General features: G+C 47.3%; 1 pseudogene; it reads right to left on the bottom strand.

Annotated features, from left to right (window-relative positions):
- Positions 1-1,460: 1,460 nt before the first annotated feature.
- LOC144120998 (uncharacterized) lies at positions 1,461-2,977 on the bottom strand (annotated as a pseudogene).
- Between the last annotated feature and the right edge of the window lie 24,244 nt (positions 2,978-27,221).

Genomic DNA, 27,221 nt, shown 5'->3' with positions numbered 1-27,221 from the left:
TACCTAAGATCAAATATTGCCTCAGGGAATGACAATTCTTTTCTCCAAAAGGAGGGCATTTGTATTGGTTCTGTCATCGCCCCCATATTAAGCGACCTGTATTTAGCCGCACTAGACAGAGCAGTGAACCGCCATTTTAACGAAACAAAAGTCAACAAGATTTTTCGATTCATTGATGATCTTCTTGTGCTTCTTGACTGTAATCAGGGCACGTTTCAAGCCGAGGTCTCGAAGAAATTAACTCCTTTGAATTTAATCCATGAAGTACTGAACAATTTGTCGCTGAGATTTTTAGAACTCCGACTCGATTTCACGTTGGATCACGTCTGGTGGTCTTATGAGCCAAGGGGCAATAAACCGATTGTCACGTTCTATTCGGCCCACTCAAAGTTGGTAAAAAGAAATATAGTTAAAGCCATTTTCAGAAGCGCGCTCACAAAATCCTATACTCACAAATTTAAAGCCAGTTTTGCAACCCAAAAGTACGCTTAGAAAAAGCAATATACCCTTCACAGCTTTTAACCCCAGTCGCAGGAGTTATGCTAAAAAAATAAAAAACAACAATATGCTTCGGCCCCTTCGGCAGAAAGTCCAGCATTATGAAAGCAGCTGATATGCCCTACTTGCATCGCATTTCGCATAATATCAAGAAAATTGTATAGGGAGTTGGTGTTCAAGTCTAAAACGACTTTCTCAGCTATGCAACGTGTCAGTGAATCTAGACAAAAATCAGTAAATGTTCCACCCGCCTATCAGCAGCTTTTGTAGCCAAAGCTACACTGGCCACGAACTTAGGACTTCGGTGTAGCGGTGCTCCGAGGAGGCACACAGACAGACCTTGAGCCGTTGCCTAGCAACCACCGCAACTGTGTGTACGCGGCGCGCTCGCCGCGCCATCTGGCATGGCGTCACGCCGCGCGCCTCACCGCGGAGCCGCCTTTACCGGCACTTACGCGCTAACCAACGTATTCAGTGGCGACATCTATGCGAGCCATTGAAACCCCCGCACACTCACTGAATGAAAAAAGAAACCTGTCTCGAGGGTGGGAATCAAACTAGGGCATTTGAGACGGAGACTCTATCACTCCTCCACGACGGCTCAAGGTTTAAACGTGAATAAAGACGCATCTAGTGAATGCACGGGTTTCATATCAACTCTTCCGATCCAGAAGTCGCCGCGGTTTCGCTACGTATATCCCGGCCTAACAGATCTAGGCCCTCAGTAATTTTTGACAGACGCGTTTGAGAATTGGCCAAGTCATTGCTGAAGTTTATGAACGCATGCAAGCGTCGCAATAAGGGCACTGGCTAGTTGGTTATATGTATACTTTAGAGTTCCCTCTGGTATAAAGGTGGTGCAAGGGACAAGCAAAGGGGTCAGCGTTGATTCGGTGGCCCGAATCCGCCTGATCGTTGTGTGAGCACGTGTTGTGAAAACTGTCGATGCCAATTACCTGGGTTGTGGCAGCTGTTTTAGCGGCGCAAGGGTAGCGTCGTTTGCGGTGACATGGCCCGCGGCGAGCTGTTTGTGGCCAGTAGAGGCAGTAGGACAGGCTTGGTCGGGGTTGCGTTGTCTGCGTAGTTCTTGCTGTGAAGGTGCCGCAAAGAACTCATCAGCAAAGGGGTCCTTTCCCTTGTAGCGGCTGAAAATGCTGTTGCTTTCGGACAAGGACGACGAGGGGGCGGAAGTTGCAGCTTCTGTGGCGGCGGCCACGGGCGGCAGGGACCGGGACACGGAGGACGCGTTGATGCCGCCGCAGAAGCCCTCGTCTCGCGTGGTCAGCGGTGGTGGCGCGGGCGGAAAGGCGGGTGGTGAGAGACCTTCGCCCGCTTCTTCCTCCTCATCAAATGTCTTCCAGCCGCTGGTCGGTTTCAGCAGCTCAGGGCGTGTCTTTGGGGGACTCCTGAGTTCACCAAAGCCGTCGCTCCCCTTGCTGCTACATCCCTCAGTCAGTTGGTCGAGGTCGGCAGAAAGTTCGGGCAAGGGCGTGGGGGGCAGGGTGCGCGGCGGCGGCACAGCACGGTGCCGCTGCTGTGCTGTCCCTCCGGAGGTCACGGCGGACTGTGAGGTGGCACGGGCAGTAGGAGGAGACGGTGGCAGCTGATGTGGTGGAGGCCCCATAGGTGTTGCTGGCTCGGATGTGAAGGCACGGGACCCAGGCTGATACTGCTGCCTGGGGTTGAGCACAAGTGATGCTTCAAACGGGTTGGGTGACGCCAGTGTGGCCGCGGTGGCTGTCGTCGTCTTTATCTGCTGAATCTCCTTCTGCAACCAGTCCAGCTCAGACTGCAAGTGAAAGAGGTTCTCCACCATGGGGCTTGTTTCCGGTACAGGGGGATCATTACTGCTTGCACCCTCTGAGCTGCAGCTCACCTCCCGTACCTCCCCGCAGTTGGAGAACTCGTTGGATGGCGCCCAGGCCTGCAGCTGCTCCCGCTGCTCCTGCTGAGCCATGCGCAGCTCATGCTGCTTCATTTCCAGCACCACCTGGAATAGGTCTTGCAGGGCCACCACTATCTGGGAGGCCGCTTTCTCGGTCTTGATGGCGGTAAAGCGGTAACAACCACCCTCGGTCATGCAGACGTAGCCGAAAGCATGAGCGTCACTGGCGTCTTTTGAGATGAAGGAAATTCTATTCACCGGATGGTGGAACACCAGGTCCCCGGTCTTGACGTCGCGTGCCGTGATCCCTTGGAGGGAGACGGCGAGCTGGAGCCGCTGCTTGTGCTCGCCGGACGCTCGGACAGCCATCTTGAGCCGGGTCATGGTGTCCTGGCACATGCCATCCCCGTGGGCCTCGGGTACCGCCTGGGTGCCGATGAGCTTCGCCCGGAAGACGAGCCCCTCCCCCTCAAACCGGAATGGGTCGCCGCTCGTTCCACCACTGCCGCTGCCTCTTCTGCTGCCGCCGCCCCCACCACTGCCACATTTGTCCTTCTTGGGGTTTGCTGCGGCGGTTAGGCCGGCGGCCCGCATGAATCCGCGTCGATGCATCCTCCTGGAAACTAGCTTCGTTCTCTTCTTCTTCCCATAGGCGTTCCGCTCGGCTGCTCGATCAGGCCTCTCGATCAGGTTTATCTCAAGCGGCTCATAAATAGAAAGGAATCTGAGAGAAAAAGAAAATTACGAATTTTGAGAGATATTGAGGAAATCGCAATGAAAATTGAGGCAACAAAGCGGTGTGGGTTGAATAACTTAATTTTAAATAATTAATCAGACAGAAATTGTGTTTCGAGGAAAAAATAACATCGAGAGGTTAACAAAAAAATCTCCCGGTTTCAATTTATACTTGTGAAGCTGGCACACCTGCTTAATATCATGCCCTTTGACGGTTGCACCCAGGGAGAGGAGGACTGGAAAAGTAAACGGCAGGGCACCGGACGCGAAATTCAGAGGTCGTGGGTTCGGATCCCACCCGCGGCATGTTTGTTTTTCTACTGGTTTCTAATTAATTTCTTTCAAGCAACAGAATAATTGAAAAATTGTTCCACCACAGTTCATAAGCACAGATTAAAAAATAAAAACATTCCCCTATGCACCTCAGTTTCGGTGACTGCTGGCTTTCTTCACACACACACAGTCCTCGAAGCCAAGGTGCTTAGGGGAATGTTTTGTGTGTGTGTGTTTGTGCGCGCGTGTGTATGCGTGCGTGCGTGTTTGTTTGGTTTATGGTTTATTGTGGTTTAACGTCCCAAAGTGACTCCGGATATGAGAGACGCCGTAGCGAAGGGCTCCGGAAATTTCGACCATCTGGAGTTCTTTAACGTTCACAGACATCACACAGTACACGGGTCTCTAGAATTTCGCCTTCATCGAAATTCGACCGCCGCGGCCGGGATCGAACCCACGTCTTTCGGGCCAGCAGCCGAGCGCCGTAACCACTGTGCCAACGCGGCGACGGCAGCGTGTGTGTGTGTGTGCGTCAGCGTGTGTGTGTGTGTGCGTGCGTGCGCGTGTGCGTGCGTGCGTGTGCGTGTGCGTGTGCGTGTGTGTGTGTGTGTGTGTGTGTGTGTGTGTGTGTGTGTGTGTGTGTGTGTGTGTGTGTGTGTGTGTGTGTGTGTGTGTGTGTGTGTGTGTGTGTGTGTGTGTGTGTGTGTGTGTGTGTGTGTGTGTGTGTGTGTGTGTGTGTGTGTGTGTGTGTGTGTGTGTGTGTGTGTGTGTGTGTGTGTGTGTGTGTGTGTGTGTGTGTGTGTGTGTGTGTGTGTGTGTGTGTGTGTGTGTGTGTGTGTGTGTGTGTGTGTGTGTGTGTGTGTGTGTGTGTGTGTGTGTGTGTGTGTGTGTGTGTGTGTGTGTGTGTGTGTGTGTGTGTGTGTGTGTGTGTGTGTGTGTGTGTGTGTGTGTGTGTGTGTGTGTGTGTGTGTGTGTGTGTGTGTGTGTGTGTGTGTGTGTGTGTGTGTGTGTGTGTGTGTGTGTGTGTGTGTGTGTGTGTGTGTGTGTGTGTGTGTGTGTGTGTGTGTGTGTGTGTGTGTGTGTGTGTGTGTGTGTGTGTGTGTGTGTGTGTGTGTGTGTGTGTGTGAAGGAGAACCACTGAAATTCCCCCAAGGACGCTTGCATAAAGCAAACATTTGAAGCTGCAGCCTTTACCTCCGGTTATGAAGCGTACAAAAATGAAGCAAACTGAAAACATCATCTCGGCACGTGTGGTTCCGACACTGCGATGTCAGCGGTCGCTTGTTGTGCACTGTACATAGTTTCTCAATAACATTTCTCTTAAAACATTGTAAAAAAGAGGAGACACGCTAGCCGAGAGTTGCGAGAACACGTAACTTGAGCAGCAGCAGTTTCCCGCCACTGTAATGTCATTCGTGCCTGCGACGCGCTAACTTTGCTTCGAGATGGTTACTATCTAACGCAGCAAACGGATGCAGGCTGGTAAATTGCGTCACGCAAGCGTGAGATGTTTGCCCCTTCTTTTTGCCGTAGAAATCAGTGAAGCTCGCACTGTAAGCTCAAGGTGAGCTCCATGCAAAACGTAATTTATGTAGCGAGAGATTAACAGGCCTGTATTTTGCTGACGTCTTGTAGCGCTGCTTAGGTAGTTCTAGTCTGGCCCAAAGTAAGAGGAATGCGAGTATGTGTTTCTACAGGCAGATTCATAGCGCAGTATCCCGCACAGGAATAGGTTCCAGAAGAAAATAAAAACGACTAAAATATAATATTGAGGACAAAAACCTCTACGAGGCTCGGAAAGGGGTCTTGGCGCAAGGAAGCCCTGATTGCAAGCGGTCATCTCATTTCCCTAGGACACATTACAGCACGCAAGTCTGACTTTCACCTTCGCAAGTATTGTTTCGAGCCAGCGGCTAATAAACGAACTATCGATTTGGGAGAAAGTGGTAGCTTGGGGAGTTGGGCCAACTTCATCTCAACAGCGCAAAGGTGAGAACGTGGAAAGAGGACATAGACAGGGCGCTGACTTACTACCGATTTTTTTAAGGCGAAAGCCTTTAATGGCTCATACATCCCGTCCGTCTGTCTGTCCGTCCGGCGTTACATCCAGCGCCTCATGTGACTCACCGACGAACGCAGCTGGAAAAATGTCCGTCCGTCCGTTGGACTCTTCTACTCGATACAAAAAGAAATCTTTGTGCACGATGAGATTAGAACCACCACCTTTCCGTTCCGCAGCCGAGCGGGCTAACGACTCAAGCTCCGCCTCAAGCTCAACACTGAAGCTCCGCCTTAAAGGTATGGACCGATAACGTAATAGGTTAATTCTCATAGATACCATAACGCCATTCTCTACTTTACATTTAAAAAAAGGCATTGCTGCAGTTTAAGTTAAGGCTTCGCCCCTTTTGCTTCAGTCTGCAGCAATTTGCGGTTTTTCGTCGGCTTTGCCATTTAACGTTTTATAAAACACCCCGCGACTCACTAGGTCCGCCGGAAATGGTGTTTTGTTATGTTTTTTTTTGCTGGTCCAAGATTTCCGAAAGGAACATCTTGGGAAACTAGACATAAAGCACACTGTCTGTCAAAATCACTACCTGTCCGATAGCGAAAAGTAGAGCCTGTAATAAATCGTCTTTTTCTCTTTGAAGTCTGTGCATTTTCTCTTTCTTATTTATTGCATCGCGCGCTTCGCCAGCAGCGTCTGCTAGCACAAGCGTATGCAAGAGTAGGCGGGCTCGAATGACTACGCAATAAAAAATTGTCTGCTACTCCCGCACAACGCTCGTATTATAATGCTGTAGAAAATAATTTCCAATCAATTATGCTTGCAACTTGGCAGCAGATTTCGAAATTCTAAAAACTGAAATGGATATTACTTACGGTGGGCTACACGCCTCTTAATAATTAAGAAGCCTAACAATAATAGTTAAACAATTAACTATTCAATATTAGATAAGCAGCCGGCTAATTAGAACCTCTTAGCTGTAATCTGATGTACTACAGCGCTGACAATGCTATACCGAAAAAAAGCACTCTTCTAACTCAAAGAGCGTACTTATTTTTTTTTAAATCTTAGCTGAAACTCTGTGTGTAAGCGTGCTTATTTCTCGTCGCGGTGCAGGCCCCTCAGGCTGCACATTAAAGACCTAAACCAGAGTCAGTGACGACGAGTCGCCGCAGTTTAGCGTGCAGTTCGTTTCAATTTCACTGGCGCTCATTCCTGCCTGCCTGTGTGGGTTTGAGCATGGATTTCGGGGGGGGGGGGGGGGGGCAGCATGTCGCTTCTGGAAGCAGGGGCATTGGACAGCGTAAATTTGCTTTTGAAGGCTCGACATTCTGCGCTTTAGTCGAATAATGCCTTTTCTAAGAGAGGCTCGTATGTTATAAGAGGCCACCGGGCAAACTTTAGCCGAAAGAAAAGGCTCATTTATGTTTCCTTAAAGGCCGGCAAGCGCCTTATGCCTTACGCGAGCAAGTTTCGGCGTAGCTTGACCCCCTAGTACGAGCACTGTCATTAGTTCACGTGTCAGAGTGAAGACACCGTTTGAGCTCAAGGCAAGAAGGAATGGGGACATTAGGGCGTGCAGCGACTTCAAATTGAAAGAGAACCCGCATGGCGACGCACTGGGAGCAACACAAAATGCCAAATTTCGATGGCATTTCGGCTATGCAAGGCGGCGGGGTAGCACGTTGGACCTGCATGACGCCTACAGCCGGCAGCCTCTTGACGAATAAGCCGACCGAACTACTGCGTTCAACATCCACAAAGGCCACCTTTGGTACCACTCCAGACCTCAAGCTGTTCCAGCGGCGCATGTACACGTACGATGTATCAAGATTAGCGTGCTCGTGAAGTGACTTATCGGCAGACTTACATGGCGTTCTGGCGCTTTTTGATGAAATCGACGTACAGGATAGAAGCTCGATACTATAGACTCTGTGGCAAGTTCTTCACAGACTCTTATACAAAGGCCGTAATTTTAGCGAAGTCAAATTTCACTGGCAGGAGAATAAATTCACGTACTTAAGGCCCAGAATTCATGTCAGAGATAATCATTCCCTTTCATCTGATGCCAGTGCTTCCTGCGGCGTCACCGAGATCGGCAATCGAATCGTATCCAATACAGTTTATTTTTAGCATGCGATGCAGCGATATTAGCCTGTCTGCCAAAAGCTCTTAACAGTGCTTGAATAAGTCAGGGATATATTTTGGTAGCGCCAACGTCAGAGAGGCAGTACAGAACATATAAAACGCCGTGTGCGCGATTAACATATTTGTAATTAAAGCAACAAAAATGCATTTAGGCTTGTTGATGTCAAAAAGTACAGGCAGTATAATCTTATCCGGCATATTTACGTAAATATTATTTACATATTTAACTATAGCAAGACATGAATAGCAAAACAGGCGCTGTATGAACTGGTTTGTAAGAAAAATACCTATCGCACAGCTCTGTACAATATACTGAGGCAATTGGTGCAACTTTTGTTCACCTTCTTCGGTATATGTGGCACGTTGTACGTTAGTGTTCGGAACATTTAAGCTAACTGAGAAGACAAGCCAAATGAGAAATGATAAACCTACCAGAATCTATGCGCACGGTATGACACCACACTATTCGAGATTGTTGCGCACTTTGGCCTCCGCTTCAGCTCCACTGTGTCGTTGCAGACCAGGGGCTGCTTCGTCGGAATTATGGATCAGCTGAAAAATGAGCATCTCAAGAAACAAAGCGTGCTTTGGAGAAGGCTGACGCATCAGTTAAGGAATAGGGCCCAATGTGTCAGATCATCCCGTGGCTTTACGCTCGAGGTATTTGAGGTGGCCAGAACGCAACTACTGTAGTCGGATACAACTCAAGATCAAAGCGTCTTCTCCCCGTCAAACGACCCCTTTCCCGCCAATAGCGTCTGCCGATTATCATGAGCCTGCTAGCGTGAAAATGCAGGGGGTGGCAGATGAAAGAGGATACTTCTTTCCCTCCCACATGGTCGGGGATATTTGCACTGTCGCGCCGCTCCCTGCATTATCACGTTAGCAGGCTCATGATAATCGACAGACGCTATTGGCGGGAAAGGGGTCGTTTGACGGGGAGAAGACGCTTTGATCTTGAGTTGTATCGTACTATAGCAACTAGAAAAGGAACCCTTAGCTTCGATTCTCAGGGTTACCAAATTTCTAGTCCGTTTCCTGCGCTATTTAGCACTAACAAATTTGCCGGATTGTCTGCTCGATGCAACTTTAAATCGCTTTACTGGCCTGAAGCCTGTCGCTCGTTTGTTTCAACCTGAAAACCCCACATAGCCAATGGCGGCGTCCTGCATTCAAGGCTGTGCGCTGCTCTTGACAGCCTATCAGAAAATACCGTAAATGTCAGCGAAATGCGAATGCACGCCGGCGCGTTGAGCCGATTGCGGCCTCCAATGTGAGATAATGCCGGTGCACAAAAACTCAAAACTATGCGCTGCGCACGCATGTAGCGGGGTGAGCGTCCTTGTCTGCTAATCGGTCATTCAATATCACAAGTACGGACGTACATCTCCGATAGGTCAAGATATTGATGTTGTGTGGCATGTTTGTTCGCGGCGTACAGAAATGTAAGCAAATCAATTGATAGTTTATTCGTGCTAAAGTAATGATGGTACAAAGGTAAGGTACCGTTTATGGCATCAGTGCAGCAGTCCCGAGCAAGTAGCTTCCAAGACCGCTGCAGTGCGCAGAACTTGTGTAAAGGATAGTCGCCCTTATGTAATGCACGTCCGTACGGGACCGTTAAGGATTCATAAATGATGATGATGATGATGATGATTATGATGATGATGAATTCTCGGCGCAAACGTTTGAGGCCCCTTTGCATGCATGAAGCGGCCGTGCTGCTGGTTACCTAGGCGGCAGTTGTGAGTTTTGGTTGCACCGCATGGAGCAGCGCTGTCTTCCGCATATGGGCACCTGAGCGCGAGCCTCTAGCTTTGGGGGAGAGAAAGAGAGAGAGATAGAAAGAGAAAAGCTCTTGGGAACTCACTTTTTCACCCCAATTTTTGTACAAGTGTTACAGGGCACAAAACGCGGCGTTGTCGCTTGCCAGTCAGCGTATATGCTGTAAATGCGACATAAAAACCCTGACTAGTACAAGCGCCCAATTCTATTTGTTTCTGGCGAGAGTTTATTATTGTACCTCAAAGCAAGATCCCTGAGTATCAGCGTAACAGCACCTCTTTACAGTTATCACCGCTGGCCTGTTCTTGTTTCTTCGTTTCTTTTATCTTCAAAATTTTCTTTCCTTCGCTAGCACGATTTTCGCTCGGGAGCAGCCGAAAAATGTCGGAGTGCAAGACATCGATAGCAGCCCTAGGCTCATCTTTAGCTTTCCCACATTCCTTCGCTGTTTATTTTATTGTGGCCAATGTTTCACGTGCCAGCGGACACAAACCTTGAATGGCGTCATGCGGCATTGCTTGTCTGTCCGCGCGTCTGGTCGCCGTCGCGCCGCCATAGAGTTGCGTAGAAAGTGCGGCAGATGGCGCTGGAGGTGCAACCTCAGGCGCAGCGAGGCTCCGAAGGACAGAAAAGCGCGCGATAAATTTTATCAGAACGGCTTCCGCAATTACCGTCATGCGACAGATTAGATCCCCTGGCTGGCAATATTACCACGGAAGCAGGAAAATCAGTGTTGCAACGGTGCTACCTGTCTTTCGCAAGACAGCATATGCTCGTCTAAAATTCAATTACGGCGTCCTTGCAGGGCCAGCATCGCGTCATGCGGTCGCTATGGGCTTGCTTAGGGCGTAGTTCTATCTACAATCCGGAGCAGAGCCCTCAATCCGCGAAGGAGCGCAATACCCGCCTCAGCCAATAAGAACCCGGCATTTGAATCCAAATCATGTATTTAAGCACGCCTTTCGGTTCGCAGAGCAAGAAAATGTGCTCCGGATCGCCGTTTCGAGTACGCAATTAGAAAGGCTTATGCAGCCTCTTCTAAAGAGCCTTGATACCACGTCTTTCTGTACAGCGGCACTGGCATAGAGAGACGCTTAAAGCCCCTTTGGAGGCATCCTTCAGTGTTCAGGGCCTGCTCCTCCCAGAGGAAGAAATCTGATCCTCTACAAGGGAACGTCATACTCATCGGACATGTTTTAAAAATACTGATGATTTTTGGCACTTCGTAACCAAAGCGCAGTAGAAAAAAGTTTTTCTCCGTTATTTTTATAAAACCTTGTCGTCAAGAAATGAGCTTGGATCGCGCCCTTTCTCAGATGCACTTGCCATCGGCAGAGTCTGCCAGCCTCAAAAAATGAAACAACCTGAAAAAATAGTATCATCCTTTCTCGGAAAGCAGAATACATATCTGTCACATGCTTCTCCCGAGTGGCATTAAGCGAGAGGCAACTCAGTTTTTTTTTCCCCTCCGTTCTTCCTATTTTTTTAGCGGCAGCAGAAGTGCGATTGTTCTCTCTTTGGCAGAGCTTCGCTTACGGTGACTGACATGCGGTGCCTCATTGCGTCCTGAGAGGTATCTGATTGGTTCACCTCATATAGCACTTTGTCGCTTTAAAAAAAGTGTAGAAAAAATAGGAAATGAATATCACGCATCTCAGCCGCTATTCGGGAATATAGGCTCGAAAGTCATTGCGTCACAGGGGCGCCAAGTGTCTGTGGTTACCTTTGTCAGCCTGATTACGCCCACTGCAGGACAAAGGCCTCTGCCATATCTTTCCAATTCATGCTCTCCTGTGCCAGCTGCGGACACCCTGTCCCTGCAAACTAATTTATCTCATTCGCCCACCTAACCTTCTGCCGCCCCCTGCTACGCTTGCCTTCTCTTGGAATCTAGTCTGTTTCCCTTAAGGATCATCGATTGTCATGCCTTCGCATTACATGCCCTGCTCAAGCCCATTTCTTCGTCTTGATTTCGACTAGGATGTCATCTACCGGCGTCTGATCCCACTCTGACCTCTGCCGGTCTCTTAACGTTGCACCTATAATTTTTCTCTCCGCAGCGAGCTGCGTTGTCCGTAACTTCAGCTGAACCCCTTCGTTAGGCTCCACGTTTCTGCTCCATAGGTGAGTACCGGTAATATGTTGTTATATACTTTTCTCTTGAGGGATATTCGTAAAGTTCCATTCATGATCTGAGAGACCAGCGACAGGGGCGTCGGTAGCGCTGAGCCAGCTGCAAGCAACGCCCCCTCCCCACGTCAGCTAGAAGAAATTTCCTTGGGCCTTAACAACACCGCTTAACGCATTTTATAAATGCAGTGTCAGAAAAGAGAAAGCAGGTATAACCGAGCGGTTGAAACCAACGCTTGTGGCTGGTTTCGTTTTCCATTTTTGCGTGAACTACCGATCATTTTCGTAATGATTTTTTTCTGAGATTGACGAGAATGGCAGCTACAAGCATTTCATGCTTGAAAACCTCGACTCAGTACATGCTTCGACGCGGCAGAGCTAAAAGCTTGAGCAAAAAGAAAATTATTCACAAGACAGTACGAGCAAAACACAAAAAATAACAACGCAAACGCGCCATTAATTCAGTGTTATTCCTGGAAGCCCAAAAAGAAGATGTCTTGAAGAAAGACGGAAGAGCATTATGAGGCATGTCGCTCCGATAAGCGCCGCAATCAGGAAAGAAAAATACCCAGCCTTAATAGTGCATAGCCATTTACAAACACAGCACGCAGTATGGCCAATGGTGAACCTACCAAGTGAGTGAGAGCTGGGGTAGAACTAGAAAAGGACGAAGGCGGACATGGTTTCCGTGCCTGCCTGCAATAACGCTTGGCGGGCATTACGCGTTCACCCGAAACGCTGCTAAGCAGAAGACACCTTTAAGAAGGAGGAAAGGATCTTATCTGGTGAGGAACACCGTAATTTTTGTTCCTTTTGACTCTCTACAGTTTTCTTAATGAAGTATCGCCACGGCCGGTCTCTAGGGGAGCGCGCGCTTAGCGCGCGCACTCCTCGAGACCGGCCGTGGTAATCGCGTATCCAGCCTAGATGTGGAAAAACCCTAGCGAAAAAAAAAATTGATTATTATGAATTCAAACAAACTACAGGTTGATCTTCCTCACTCTCGCTTCCATAACATGCATAAGTTTTCTTTGGGCCCTCTATACATGTTACTTTGGGCACTAGGGTATACCTTAAGAGCTTCTTTGGTTTCCTGGTGTTCTGCCGAACGAATAAAAGGTCCACTACTTGTGCGGGCAGTATCTGCTGCACGGGCTCGTCTGGCCCACGTAAGGACACGCATGCACTCACCAGTAGCGCTGCTGAATGCATGCTACGCTAGACTTCAGTTCTAATTTGCATAGTCGACGCTACACGGAGGTAAGAAAAATGAGTCCGGGGCGGGGATACCATAACGATACCGTGCCATTTTCGTGTCAGTTTGACTATCGTTTTTGGTCTTTTATTCTCATTTCACTATTGCCGGAAGAAACCTATCTGTATGGCAGGTGATGAGAACCAAATGTAGCCGAAGGAAAATAATTATAATGTAACAAGCCAGGCCACGTTTTTCTGTCGGTACTGGTGAATGCAAGAGCCCGAAATCTGTTGCTTGTAAGTCCACAACCGCTGTAATCCTGAAGAACAGCACCTCCATGCAGATGCCGCGCCGTGTGCCATTCCTTGTGCACGGATGCATCGGTGTAAGCTTGAACACAACTAAGATACTTTTCAAAAAAGATACTTTTCTGAGTGACCCGCAGCGGTGAAGTTCCGAGCCATGCAGCTGAGACTTTGCGAAAGACAGGAATTGGAGGCCGCAGTGCGGTGTATGCTTAGGATTCTAACATGACGTCCAGTCGCAGCCAGTCTGCCACTGCCATTTCCGGCAGCAATGTCGAAAAAAAACGCCATTTTTGTCAGCGTGGGCTCATAGAGCATAGACGAGTCGATCAAGACCAACTTGCCGTTTTCAAACTTCGGTGCAAACCCCGGACGCTGATATGCTAATAAAGTAAAAAATTGAATAGTGCCCCGGTTACGCCAGGAATCAAGAAATGAGAAATGTTTCTACAACGACAGTGCCCGCCATGTGGCAGGTGGAACTTCTGCTGTGCCAATGCCTCCATGCACCGACTCTTCCGGATTAGCGGATTCCTGAGTGAGAAATAATTACAAAAATAAAGTGAACGTTGCGTTCACCTGTTGTTGATCTTTTTTTTGTGCTCGCTTTAGTCATGCTGTTAAAATACAGGCGAGGTCTTCAGTTCCTGAAATGAAGCCGAATGCCGTGATGTTAGTCCCATACTTCCCGGAAGACTATACTTCTGAGGCAGTTTTAAGGCAGAAGAACAGCGTCAACTCACGATGTGCTGAGCTTCGTACGGAGGGCATGCAACAGCGATGAAGATTAGCTTCACTTTTCCAGGTCCATTAGAAAACTGACGCTCCTACACTAGGCTTTAGCTGCGTACTTGATATTTTTTTTTTTTTTGCACGCGCGGCTTTGTGTACCATTTTCAGTTATCATGCAGTTTTATCACGTTTGGTTGCGCGCATGTGAGTTGCCCACCATGAAGGCTCACAGTAGAGTGTTTTATCTTTGCCCTACCTTGCATCGCTACTGTCATTACCGCAGTCCCCAACAGCGCATGCACCGATAACCCGGATTGTGTGGCCCAGGTGTGCGAGCACGTGAACCCTCGGCGCCCTCCGCGTATGTGCAGCAGGTGGATTGCGGTAGCGGTCACAGTATACGCTATGCTAAAGCTATCTAATGATTGACGAATTAGTATTGCGGAACTGGATACACCTATTACATTTATTATTAGCCTCACAAATCAATGAATAGACGTCAAAAGCAGCGTAGGTTTTAAGTTTTCAGTAGTTATTCCCTTAGGGTGCCTCTCTTTGCTCGTTATTTATTTATTTATTTATTTATTTATTTATTTATTTATTTATTTATTTATTTATTTAGAAATACTTCCAATCCCAATCGCGATCATCGCAGGAAGGGCAAAAACATAATTCAACAAAGCAGGTACATAAAACACAGCGTTTCAACTATATGTGAACCGACGTTGTTGGGTTAATAGCAATAATAATAATAATAATCGGTGAGAAATAACATTGGAGCAACAATAAAGGAAAAAGAAATAAGAACAGCATGATGCATTACACTAGAAAGAACAATTTTCATTATTTAGGATGGAGCACTGGAGCTGACGAAATGGTGTTCATAATGCCCATTGTAGAGCTAGTAGGTGCGCTTCATATGTCTCTAAAAATTTTTCTAAAGATGAGCTGGTTACACTTGATCGCAGGCTATTCCATTCTCTAATGGCTAACGGATAAAACGAATGTCTAAAACTGTCTGTGTTGAATTGATATTCTTCCAGTGTTTGTGAGCGCTTATGTATAGTTGTTCTTGTTTCTGATTTTGAAATATACCTTGTACTAAGTTCACCATGTTGTGAATAAGTTGATAAAGTAGTTTCTGTCGTGCAAGCCTGGCGCGGTTTTTTAACGTGAGTATTCCAGCGTTGTTTATCAGTTTTGTGGCTGATTCAGTTTGTCTGTATTTGTTGTAGATAAATCTTACAGCTTCCCTTTGAACTCCCTCTAGTTCCTTTATTAGTTTATCTGTAAACGGAAACCAGGCTATATTCGCATATTCAAGTACAGGTTTCACAAAAGTATTATAGGAAAGTAATTTAATGTCTGACGGCGCGTCTCGAAGGCGCCTCTTGAGAAAGAAAAGTCGTTACAGTGCAGATGACGTAATGAAGTTCACATGCGAGTCCCATTTAAGATCAGATGATAAATTAAACCAAAGTATTTATGCTGTGTAACTGCGGGAAGCGGGATATTGTTTAGTGTGTATTAAGTCTGATACGTTATGTTTCCTAGTAATTCGCAAGATGGCTGATTTTTCGATATTAATACTTATTTGCCATTTAGCGTACCAATAAGATACCGACTGTGATGCATTGTTAAGTGTTACATAGTCATCTGGAGAATTAATTTCATGGTACAGTAAGCAGTCGTCAGCAAAAAGCCTCAATTTAATAGGAATGCTAGCACGGAAATCACTGATGAAGATTATGAATTAAATAGGCGAGAGAACACTTCCCTGAGACACCGGGCGTAACTTCAGTTATGTTGGACTTTTCGTGGTTAAATTCTACAAACTGTGATTGATTAGGTAAGTTGCTTTTAATCCATTTAATGATTGGTATTTCGTCCAGTGCAGATTCCAACTTTAGAATTAGTTTTTTATAGGATACACGATCGAATGTTTTACAAAAGTCTAGTAAAATGAGGTCAATTTGCTTTTGATGGTCGATGCTCACTGAAACGTCATGTATAAGTTCGACGAGCTGAGTGACGGTAGATTGTTTTTTTGCAAAATCCGGGCTGAAACGGCGATATAATTTGTTTACATTCAAGAAAGGATGTTATATGTTTCAATACTATATGTTCCAGTAGTTTGCATGCAGTACTTGTACATGAAGTGGGCCTAAAGTTACAGACTTGATCTTCATCTCCAGATTTGCGGATCGGAATTATTTTGGCCAATTTCCTGTCTGCTGGAAGGGAAGATGAAGATAACGATTTGTTAAAAATAAGGGGTAAGTATTTCGCCATCTATTCTGAAGCATATCTTGTTAGAAATACATTGGGAATATTTTCGGGTCCAGATCTCTTTTTGGAATCTAATTTTAGCAAGAGGCTGAGTACACTAGCCGCATCAACTGTTAGGGGCTGAAGGCACGTGTTGGGAACTGTTAAGTGTGGTAGGTTTCCGTCATCAGTAGTAAAGATCGACTGATAGTAATTATTCAGTGAGTTCGCTCTGTATTTGCTTTCGTCAGGACTCATAACCTTAGTATCTTGTTTTTTAGGGTTTAAGTACTGCCAAAATTTCCGCGCAGGATCTTTCAGGAAGCTACTAAGTTTGCAAGAAAGAAGGTTCGCTTTGGCGACTTTTATTTTTAATTTCATATTATTGATTGCACCTGAGAGTGAGTGAGTGAATAAACTTTATTGCTCTAATAAAGGAGTCTTGCTGCTTGCCCGAAGATTTCCGATGTCTTCCAGGCTGAGCGGGGTTGGCGCTCCTAGTCGAAGGCACCACTGTCCCTGGCCATCCGGCATGCGTGGCTCACTAGGTCACTTTGGACCTTGAGCTGGCTGCTGGTTAGCCGGTCCTCCCACTGCTCCACATTTGGCTCTTTGTTACCTCGGAAAGCTACATTGTGTATGCATTCCTATGTGTTAGGATACAGCGTGGGGGTTGCCCCGCACCACGGACATGTATCCCTATACTGTTCCGGATACATCTTATGTAGAATGTGAAGGTTGTGGAAGGCTCCTGTATGGAGTCTTCTCCAACACGTCGCTTCATATTGTGTTAGCAGAAGATGTGGCTGGGGATATTTGCGTCTTCTGCCTTCGATGAGGTTGAGGATAGCTGCGTACGTGAGCTCTACCGTTATCTCCGCACCGTCCGAGGCGTTTGACGCACCAGCTTAGATAGTAAGCTCGCGAGCTAGCTTGTCCGCCTTCAGATTGCCTTCGACTCCGGCGTGTCCCGGTACCCAGTAGATCCTATGTTGGATCTTTTCGTTGGTTCGCTGCGTTTTCAAGAGAATCCTTAGTGCTTTCTTGTTGATTCTTCCTACCATGTAGCGTCTGCACGCTTCTTGGGAATCTGTTATGACTGTGAGAGATTTGTTGGTGCGATAACCCTCGGCTGCCGCTAGAGCTACGGCGATCTCCTCTGCCTCAGTTATCGTCCCATCTCTCGTGGATGCGCCACTGATGAGGCCACCCTCCTTTGTTGTGACAACCGAGACCGTTTTCTTGATAATTTGGCTACGAATAAACGGGTACAGAGTGGCGTCAGTGTAGACTACCTGATCTTGTGTGGCTATCTTCGCCTCTACATGTTCAGTCCTTGCCTGTCTTCTGGCTGCGTGTAGATTTGGATCCATATTCCTGGGTATGGGGCTAACCTGGTAGGTTCGCCGTATTTCGTCTGGGATGTTTGCCGATTTATCCTCTATGTCCAGGACCCCCTTATAGTTCAGCCTTCTTAGGAGGGCCCTCCCTGTTGCCGAGTTCCTTAGCCTTTGTATCTGTGACATTACTTGTGCCCTACTTAACTCGTCGAACGTGTTGTGCAGCCCCAGTTCTGCCAGCTTGTCGTTCGACGTGTTTCTGGGTAAGCCCAAAGCTCTCTTGTAGGCGTCTTTGATTAGGACCTCTGCCTGATTTTCTTCACTTTTCAGCATGCTGTGATATGGAAGTAAGTTGTTTTGGCGATGACTAGGCTGTTCACCAGATTTAGCGTGTCGCCTTCCTTCATGCCGTATCTTCTGGATGATACTCTGGTTATCATACGGCAAACTTGTTCCGTTGACTTTTTAAGGAGGCCAATCGTGTGGTTGCATTTGCTGTTGCTCTGTAGCCACATGCCTAAAACTCGACTGATCTCCCTTTCCGGGATGATCTTGCCATCGACCTTTCTCTCTATTCTTGAATCTGTCTGCTTCTTTGCTATCCTAAGGATTTCCGATTTTTCAGTTGAACAGGCTAAACCCCTTTTCTTGACATACTGCTCGACACAAGTCGCTGCTTTTTGCATTTCTTGTTCCATCTGCCCCAGAGATCCCTGGTTCGACCATACAGTTATGTCGTCCGCATATATGGCATGTCTTATGCCTGGGTTGCCTTCCAATTTTCTTGCCAGGCCAATCATGGTTAGGTTGAAAAGGATTGGCGATATGACCGAGCCCTGCGGCGTGCCTTTATTTGTAGTGTCTATGGTCTCGCTTCTTATATCTCCCAAGCCCACTGTGGCCGTTCTTCCTGTCAAGAAAGATCTTACGTAGTCGTGGACTCTCTTCCCGCAGTTGGTGTTGTTGATGCCTTCCATTATAGCCGCATGGCTGACATTGTCGAAAGCCCCTTTGATGTCGAGTGCCATAATCAGATTTTCTCCTTGTTGCGGGGCGTTGGCAATGATCTCGTGTTTGAGTTGTAGCAGGATGTCCTGCGTTGACAGGTTTGCCCTGAACCCAAACATGCTATGAGGATACAGCTCGTTATCCTCTAGATAGTTTTGAATTTTTTTGGTCACAATTCTTCCGTAGAGCTTGCCGAGGCAAGATGTGAGTGAGATGGGCCTCAGGTTCTCTATGTGTAATTTCTTCCCAGGCTTGGGAATCATTACAACCATAGAGTGCTTCCATTCCTTAGGCACCAGTCCTGCCTCCCATTACTTGTTTAGGTAGGTAGTGAGCTGCTCGATTGCCTCATCACCCAGGTTGCGGATTAGAGAGTTCTTAACTTTGACTTCTCCAGCTGCCGTGTTTCTTTTGATGGACCTAATTGCAGCGTAGGCCTCTTCTCTGGTGATTGGCCTGCCTAGCTCCGGGTTTTCTCTGCCCTTATAGCTCTCTTGATAGGCCGCGGGTTTGTCTTGGCCATAGCACTTTAGCCGTGCTCAACGTTTTAGCCGTGCTCAACGTGCCGTTAAGTGAATTGCTGAATTGCTCCCAATTTTGTCTTTCTAGCTGCATCGTGTATTCCTCCGCCTTTGCTGTAATTTCGGCGGTCCTCTTCTTTAACTTCTTATTCCACTTTTGCTTTTTCCATCTTTTCATGAGGCCTCGCCTTGCCTCCCACATCTTAATTATTCTCGAATCTACCTCTGGTGTAGTCTCTGATCTATTTCCTGTGTGTACAGCTCTTGCGCTTGACTTAGCTGTTGGGTCCATTACTCGATTGAGGTGATCTCCTCTTTGATCTGTTTACATTTCTTGCGGAAATTATCCCAATCCGTGATTTTGGTCGCGCCAATTTTTCTTTTGACATGTTTGGCCTCTATCGTGGTCTTGATTATGTGGTGATCGCTGCCCAGGTTCTCTAAGTGATTTGTCCACTCTGCCGGCGTTTCTCGGACGAAGGTCAAGTCTGGGCATGTGTCTACACTGACGCTATTTCCGATGCGGGTGGGTTGACTTTCGTCTGTGAGGAGTGTGCACCCTATGAGCTCCGCCGCTTGCACCTGAGAGAACAGAACTTCCTTTCACACTGGGTTTTGTCTTTAGAGATTTTCTCAGCCTCTTGACTTTTCGCTTGACATGAATGATGTCATGATTTATCCACGGGTTATGTTTATTTGTTTTCTTCGTTTTAACTGGTACGTAGTTAGTTATGCAAAAGGCTATAATTCGTTTGAATCTTTGCCACAGTGCTTCAGCGTCAGTGCTACTGTCTAGTGCAAGCTGTTCAAAGGAAGAGAATTCGTGAGATAGGTGATCGAGTATGCTGGTGTCGTCTGCTCTGTGAAAATCAGGAAATGGTTGGAATGATTTTGAGGGCATTTGCAGGCCATGAATAGCTATATTGCAGAGTGTTATTTTGTGATCTGACATACCATCTAGAATCTGTAGCTTTGCTTTGTCTGTAGGAAAGTGATCACTAAGAAAAACTAGATCTAGTATGTTTGAACTGATACCTTGTACACGCGTTGGTTGATTTGTTATTTGTCTCATATTAAACGTTAGCATTATATCAAAGAGTGCATCTGCGTGTTTATAACGATGCTGCCTAGTATAACAGTCAATATCAGGCAGATTGAAATTCGCCATCCTGATTAATCTGCCTCCAAGGAAGTCCCGAAGCATGTAGGCATGCAATGACTGTAGTGCGTCGATGCTTGAAGATGGGCTGCGATAACCGCAGCCGATAAAGACTGGTCGCGATGAATACAACAGTTTGCAAAAGATTGCTTCAACCTCCTTGATCTTAGGAAGAACCGCGAATGGAATTTCCCTTCTTATCAGGATAGCAACGCCCTCTCCAAGGGTTAACCTATCTTTTCGGACTATCGCTTAGTCGGGGAGACTTGAGTTGAGGTGAGTTGAGTGGTTGTACACTACCGGTGTGATTAGCCTTGCAGTTGCTGCCGGCAATTGCTCCACCGTAGCGACACTTAAATAGAAATCACAGAAACACTGTCCGCAAAAACCCAAATAGACACTCCTGAGGTCACCATGTGGAGGCCAAATCCGTGTCCTGCAGGTAAAGTAGAAGAAGGCGAGAAGCATCCCTTCTACTCGACTGGCTCCCGCACGGGAAAACAATGTCCTGAAGAGAACTGTGAGGAACTCCTGCCTTCTTGAGGGATCCGAATAACACAGCCCGTTCCGCGTTGTACAATGTACAGCACAAGAGGTAATGTTCTATGTCACCACACACACCACACGTTGAACACAATGGTGACAACGCTATACCAGTCTTATACATCCACGCCGGCGTACGAGCAGAATCCGTGCGAACGCGGTGCAGCAAAGTGGCTTGGTACCTTTTGAGACCCTTGGTCACACATGGCTGATGAGGAGAGCTCCACAAAGAACGGAAGTGGCACAACACCACATCTCTGAACATTTGCTTGACTTCATGAGGGACTCCATGCACTGGAATCCCGGAGAGAGCTGTATGGGCGAGGTTGTCTGCTATCTCGTTGCCTAAGACACCTATGTGCGAGGGCACCCATTGAAAACGTATAGAGAAGCCTTTGCTATGTAGATTCTGCACCAAACGTAGGGATCTAAGACTCAAGGCATCAGTGGGGAACCCGTACTCTAACCTTTGAAGGGCAGATTTTGAATCCGTAATTATGACAGTAGGCTGAGGCGTACAACACCGTAGCTTCCTTAGAGCTACCTCAAAGGCAACGCTTTCGGCCATTGTGGAGGACACGACTTCAGTAAAACGAACAGACCAATCATATTTCAAAGACGGAATATGAAAAGCAGCTGCACTAGATCCTCTGACCTTGTCCACAGAGCCGTCTGTAAAAATTTGAAGATGACTGGCATATTCGGTCTCAAGATGTTCCAGTACGAGCGAACGCATTGCCGCTAAAGGAGAATTCCGCTTAGCGTGAACCTGGGGAATTGTCAAGGAACAATCGAGGCTCGGAAAGGACCAAGGTGGCTTCAACGTCTTAGGTCGATCTCGAAGGTCGAGACCCAGAGAACGAAGAATATTTAAAGCCAAGTACGTCCGGGACTCAGATCTCTTTCGAAGGCGCTGTAGAAGCGCTCTCCCGGCAACAGTCTCTCTGAGGCGGCCAATGTGCAGCAAAAGTCTTTGTGAAGCGGCTAGCCGAAGAGGTTTCGATTGAGACTCATACAGTACTGCATTGTTTGGAGCAGCCTGCGGAACGCCGAGAGCCCTCCTTAGTCCCATTCTGTGCAAAACCTCAAGGCGTTCCAGCTGCGATACCGAGGGGGAAATTAAAGGGAGCTGGTACATTATGCGACTTGTCACCAGGGCATCGTGAAGCCTGATCATTTAAGCAGGATGGTTACCTCACCATCTTTAATATTGCTTGATAACCATGTTTCCGTGATTGCAATGAAGTCTGGGCTGACGGAAAGGAGGAATGATTCAAGCTCGGTTGTCTTGTTGACTAAGCTACGAACGTTCATGTTGGCAAATGTTATTTCGGACGCTGATTTGGGTGGCGAGGACACAGCAACCGAGTATCGGCTGAGTCGTTTTTTTTTTCATTAGAAGTCTGAGTACCCGGTTGAGACGAAGCATTGCTGTCTGTCTCGTTTCTCTGGTTAGCAGCCTGAGTATGACCTAATCAAGACAATACTGTCTGTCTCGTTGTCCCATCGGTACAGATCATTGTTGACGCGTAACTTAGCAAAAACCAGAGAGACTTTCTGTCCTGAATTCTATTTTTCATTACCAGCTTTCCAGAACTTCTTTGATTTCAGGTACTCGAGCTGAAAAATCTTCACCAATCGAGTAGTCAGTCGTTTTTAGTTTGGTACAGTTTCTTAGAATTCTAGGTTTGTCTCGAAAATCCAGAAGATGTGACCCAATGTACCAAAGAAGCGCGTTAATCTACGTGTACAAAATTGCTACCGCATCCGTGCGCACAGTGCATACGTTTCTCGAAAGGTCAGTAACGAAGGCGTTTTCCTTTGGACGGTTATGGCCCTATTTGTATTCCTTACATCGTTTTCTCACAGGCACTATGTGCCCGCTCATGCGTTCGAAGCACGGAGGCCACGATGATATTTATTCGCTGCCTGGAAGCACGTACGCAGCCTGACAGTCGGGGTTGCACTGCGCAGGTGGCGCCGGAAAGTGCAGTGCATGCTTTTCAGCTCGTAAATGCGGCCTTAAACGTAGCTTACGTGCTCCGAAAATATCCGCGGGCGCTTGTACACTGCAGGGATATGCGAGTTAAAGTTGGGTGTTGCATCTTTTTCTGAAATGTGCTCCTCAGAACGAAGAGAATGAGAAGAGGAAAGGACGTAGAGGTGTGAGGAACGCAAACTTGCGTTAATGCGATTTGATTTTGCCGCATTGCAAAGCAGTGAGTTTTAAGGCGAAAATCACAAGGATCAAGTCTCCTGACGATAATGCACGGATAAGTTCAATATTGAAGACAAGTGTTGATGACCTTTTCGTAGTTTAAGACTAAAAAAAAACACGAAAGGCAAGCAAACCCACACGTTCATGCGCTCTACTTTTACTTTTTTTAAGTTAGTAGGCGTGGAACGCGCAAACAGTTTTTTAGTCCTATTCTGACGATAAATTACAGCGACCTGATTATAGCGGCTGCTGTTCTTATATCTTTAGGCCACTTATATTTTTAGGCACCTTCTTCAGCACCATGGCTGAAGCTTTCGCAAGAGGAGATAAGTTTCGTGAAGAAATAAAATAGCAGCACAGCTATTTTAAGGCCAGCACTCCTTCAAGTTATGTACTCCTTACAGTCACTGAGGATGCTGCTTGCCTTGATGTCTTCACAGCGAGATACACTAATTTCACTGAAAACTGAGAAAACACTGCGGCTCACTCACTCATCACTCGCTCACACACACTCACATACACACTTACTCAGCCAAATCGCACAATAACCTTTAAACCCTTCCACTACAGGTGCTGGCAAAATGGTTAAAGGCAGGATGCATTCTGTGAAAAGTGTGGCTATAGTGATTTTATATGCGGCTTTCAGCACAACTGCTGCCGACACCGCACACGTGCACACAGAAGAGGCAAACATGACGCAATGAATCGACAGGACTCGTTTTTCTTGGGAATATATTAATGTATATTCACGAATATGTACACACAGACTACAATCGGTGTCGTTGTGCCCGAAAAAAAAACTGAAAGAAAAGGAATGTCGGGCCCTGCAAAAAGTCACGTCGCTGGCGTCAAAAGATACGCCGAGGTACACACACACACACACGCGCGTACAGTCAGTGTGACGCACACCATGCACTGTCCCACGTGCTCGAGATCGCAGATTGGTTGACAACTGACGGTGGTGGTGCCAAACTACCAACATGGCACGCTATCGGCGCTGTCAGGGTGGTTGATGTCGGGGGTATACCCGGACACTTCGGCTGCAACAGATCACCGCCGTTAATGCCGACTGCTCAGGTAGTCGGGTCGAAAGGCGTACACCTGGTAGCCTGTTGCGGCAGCGAAAAATGAAGGGAGCAGAAATCGTTCGGGCGTTTTCTGCTGCCTTCACTAACTACGCCATGAATCGGAATCTTTTGACAAAGTGTGTACTCATGCCTCCAAATGGAGGTGCGCACGAGGCTCCCATCTTGTCGCGGACTGGTGCAAAGTAAGGCAAACTTTGTAAGCTTGCTGCTTGTGCCTTTCTCTCTCTCTCTCTCTCTCTCTCTCCAGACGCTGCTGGAGTTGCCGGAACGAAATGAGACGAGATCTTAAGGTCGCACAGCCTCTATCATCAACCGTGTCATTTGTTGCTCACAATCTTTGGAGCGATCGCTGTCATTCCAAGACATTTCAAGGGGTTCAGACACAGAACGATACTCCACAGATTATGCACCGTGCTATGTCATCGTAAAGTCGCGTCATATAGCGTACGATCTGCTCGTGAGCACATATCACTTATTGTGGACACAGCATGCGCAGCGAACGCGGCATGGAATTCGGCCCGAAGTGAGGGGCCCCGGTGTTGGACATTTATGTTGGGTTTCCGACGCTCTTTTGTTTGCAACCAGTGCATTAAACGCTAAACTGCAAACTGTCAACCTTTCCGTGCGGGATAAACTTGGTTCTACCACCGTCCTCGCAACAACCGCCCTAACCTTTGATCTAAACAGGCAGTTCAGCGCCCCAACGAGTCTACATTGCCGTACTTACTACTTTAAGCAGCGCACTGTGCATTTTCCTCGAATTTGTGTTTTCGCGATACTATATGCACTATTGGTTGCAGCAAATCCCCACTGCGAAGGCGTTAGGATAGGCTCACTGCAGCTTCGCAACAACCGAGAGCCGGTGCTCCATTTTTGCCTGCTTTCGCCTCTATTAGCGTTTTTCAGTGTGAGCCAGTGCTTCGAAAGAAATCGTCCTTGATTTTTTTTTTTGTCGCTTTGGGTCACAGTGATCGCTAAAAAAAAAAGAAAGAAGAAACGCTATGCGGGATGTGTCGGTAGCGAGCCTGGGACACCAGAATGAGGCTGAACTCGTAGCCGATCTGTTAATAACACCCACGCTACTGTCTAATCATATGTTCCATTAACGTCACTGAGAGATGCGTGTCTCGGGTATTTTCCTATATATCGGCAATGATCGCTGTGGAGCTAGCGGTGACCAAGCCCGAAGTATCATGGGCCTTCGCGCTTAATCTCAACTTCGCCCTTAGGCAGTTACGTGTAGTGTGACGACAGCATTTGTGGACGTGGCTTGTGTGCATTCGCTAGTTGTAGGGGAAAACTCGCATTGCTTCGCCACATGTGCCTCGTTAAGACGACAGGTCACCTGACAGTCGCTCTCGTTTAGGTCACGTGGCTCGCCTTCGGTACTGAACTTTAGCGCGTGCACTGGGAAAGCATGGGTTTACTTCACATCAACGTGCAGCGCTGCTTGTAAAAAGACCCGTACTGTAAATGACTAGATGAATGCGACAATGAAGTGACTAGGAAAAAAAATGAGATGAAAGAAAATTTGATATCACAGCAAGCCCTGGAATTTTCTTGCGTCTAGTCACAGTACACATTATCTGTCTCGTTTTCTCAAAAGAGAAGTTCCCGCACTCGTCAGTTCTGATGTACTTGATGTTGGAGCCAACACGTGTTCGAGTAGTTTCACCAAATCTAAAAGGGCTCTCCCTGGCTTAACTACTACGAACATTTATTCACACACATACATTAAAACGCCGTAGACGCACATCGAAACCTGTGCAAGACATTTCCTTCCCCTGCCACATTGGAAGCTAACTGTTGTGCTCTGTTGCGTAATCACGGAATGTTTTAAGACACCATCATATCACCAGATCACCCTTTCTTGACCTAACTGCCTCACTGGCTTGCAGAGACAGGGCACAGTTATAACGGCAGCTCCCCCCCCCCTCCCCGCATACCACGAGCCTAGAATATATAACAAAGAAAACGAAGTCAGTATCTTGAAACAAGCGTCATGGTATTGTACTGGACTGAAGCTCGGTAAGCCCAGCCTTAATTTTCCATTATTTGTTTCTTGGTGAACGCCGCAAGAGATTTCAGCGTTCACGTTGACAACAAAACGCAAGGTACTGCGCGAAACGGTTCGCTCTTCGTATTTGCGATCTCTTCGATCGCCTAATTCGCCATCGAGGTGTAGTGAAGGCAAAGATAGGAGCGCACGAACCTGGCTTGACCAGGGCCGCTCTGCAATTCTCAAAAAATGAACTGCAAAACTTTCCAGTCGTACTTCGCGAGACCGCACGCATAATTGCTTCACACGCCAATGAATCACGCCTGATGTGTGTGCCAAGAGGTGTAAGCCAGCAATGCAATTCAGGGTTGTGGCAAAAGAAAAATAAATGGACATGCGTTGCGCTATCGAGAACAGAGTACCGCACCAATTCAAAGGCTTACGTCAGTACTACAATGGCCTCCACCATGCCGCCATTCACTGTTCAACGGCGGTGCTTCGCACGGTGCCTTTTGTAGGCCAACACGTGAAGGGTTGCACCTTTCCCATCATTTCCACATCGTTAGCACCTCTTTTTGGGCTAGTTGGTGCATACTTGAATTAGAGAAAACCTAGCGCCAAAACCATGCAAACCACAAAGACGGACGACGACGAGACACAAGCGCTAGACACAATAGCGCTTGTGTCTCGTCGTCGTTCGTCTTTGTGGTTTGCATGGTTTTGGCGCTAGGTTTTCTGTAATTCAGGTTTCCAGATCGAATCAGCAAACAGTGCATCACAGAAGTTTTGATAACGAAAACATCCACTTCTTTTTCCCACCGTGCGCTGCAAGTTCCACCTTCCGAAGCCATAAAGGAAAATACAACCACAGAAACAAACTTAATATGGGACAGTTCGTGTGATAGCGAGCCGCCAAGTAAACTATTGGTTAAATAATTAGTAGTTTGCGCGTGGAATGCATCTCATGGAGAAAAACAGCACGAACATTTCTTACCTCTCCCGTGAATTCTGTGCACGCCACACTTTTGTAAAACATAGGTGGGGAACCGAGTCCCACTGGAATCGCTATCATTACAGCAAGGACAGGAGAGGTTACCTTGGGCGACTGGATTGTGAATCTACGCAAGTTTTTGGTGGAACGTTGGATGACAAAAATGAGGGTGCAGACTAGCTGGTGATTCATGATGATCGAAAAGCAGCACAAACGTGTGGCAAGGATGACATTAAGCCGGCACAGAACGGCGTGCTTAGTTGTGCGGTGTTGTGTGCCGTCTTTTTCTCAGCCCCAGTGTCCAACTTTTGGGCTCTTTTTCGATCCTCGCAGTGTGGGACAACACTTGCACAAGGTGGCAACGGGCGCTGATCACGGCCACGCGCTCC

The sequence above is a fragment of the Amblyomma americanum genome, chromosome 1 (assembly GCF_052857255.1).
Source record: "Amblyomma americanum isolate KBUSLIRL-KWMA chromosome 1, ASM5285725v1, whole genome shotgun sequence".
Classification (NCBI taxonomy): Eukaryota; Metazoa; Arthropoda; class Arachnida; order Ixodida; family Ixodidae; genus Amblyomma; species Amblyomma americanum.
The sequence above is the reverse complement of the archived record's forward strand: the minus strand, read 5'-3'. Positions and strand labels throughout refer to the sequence as shown.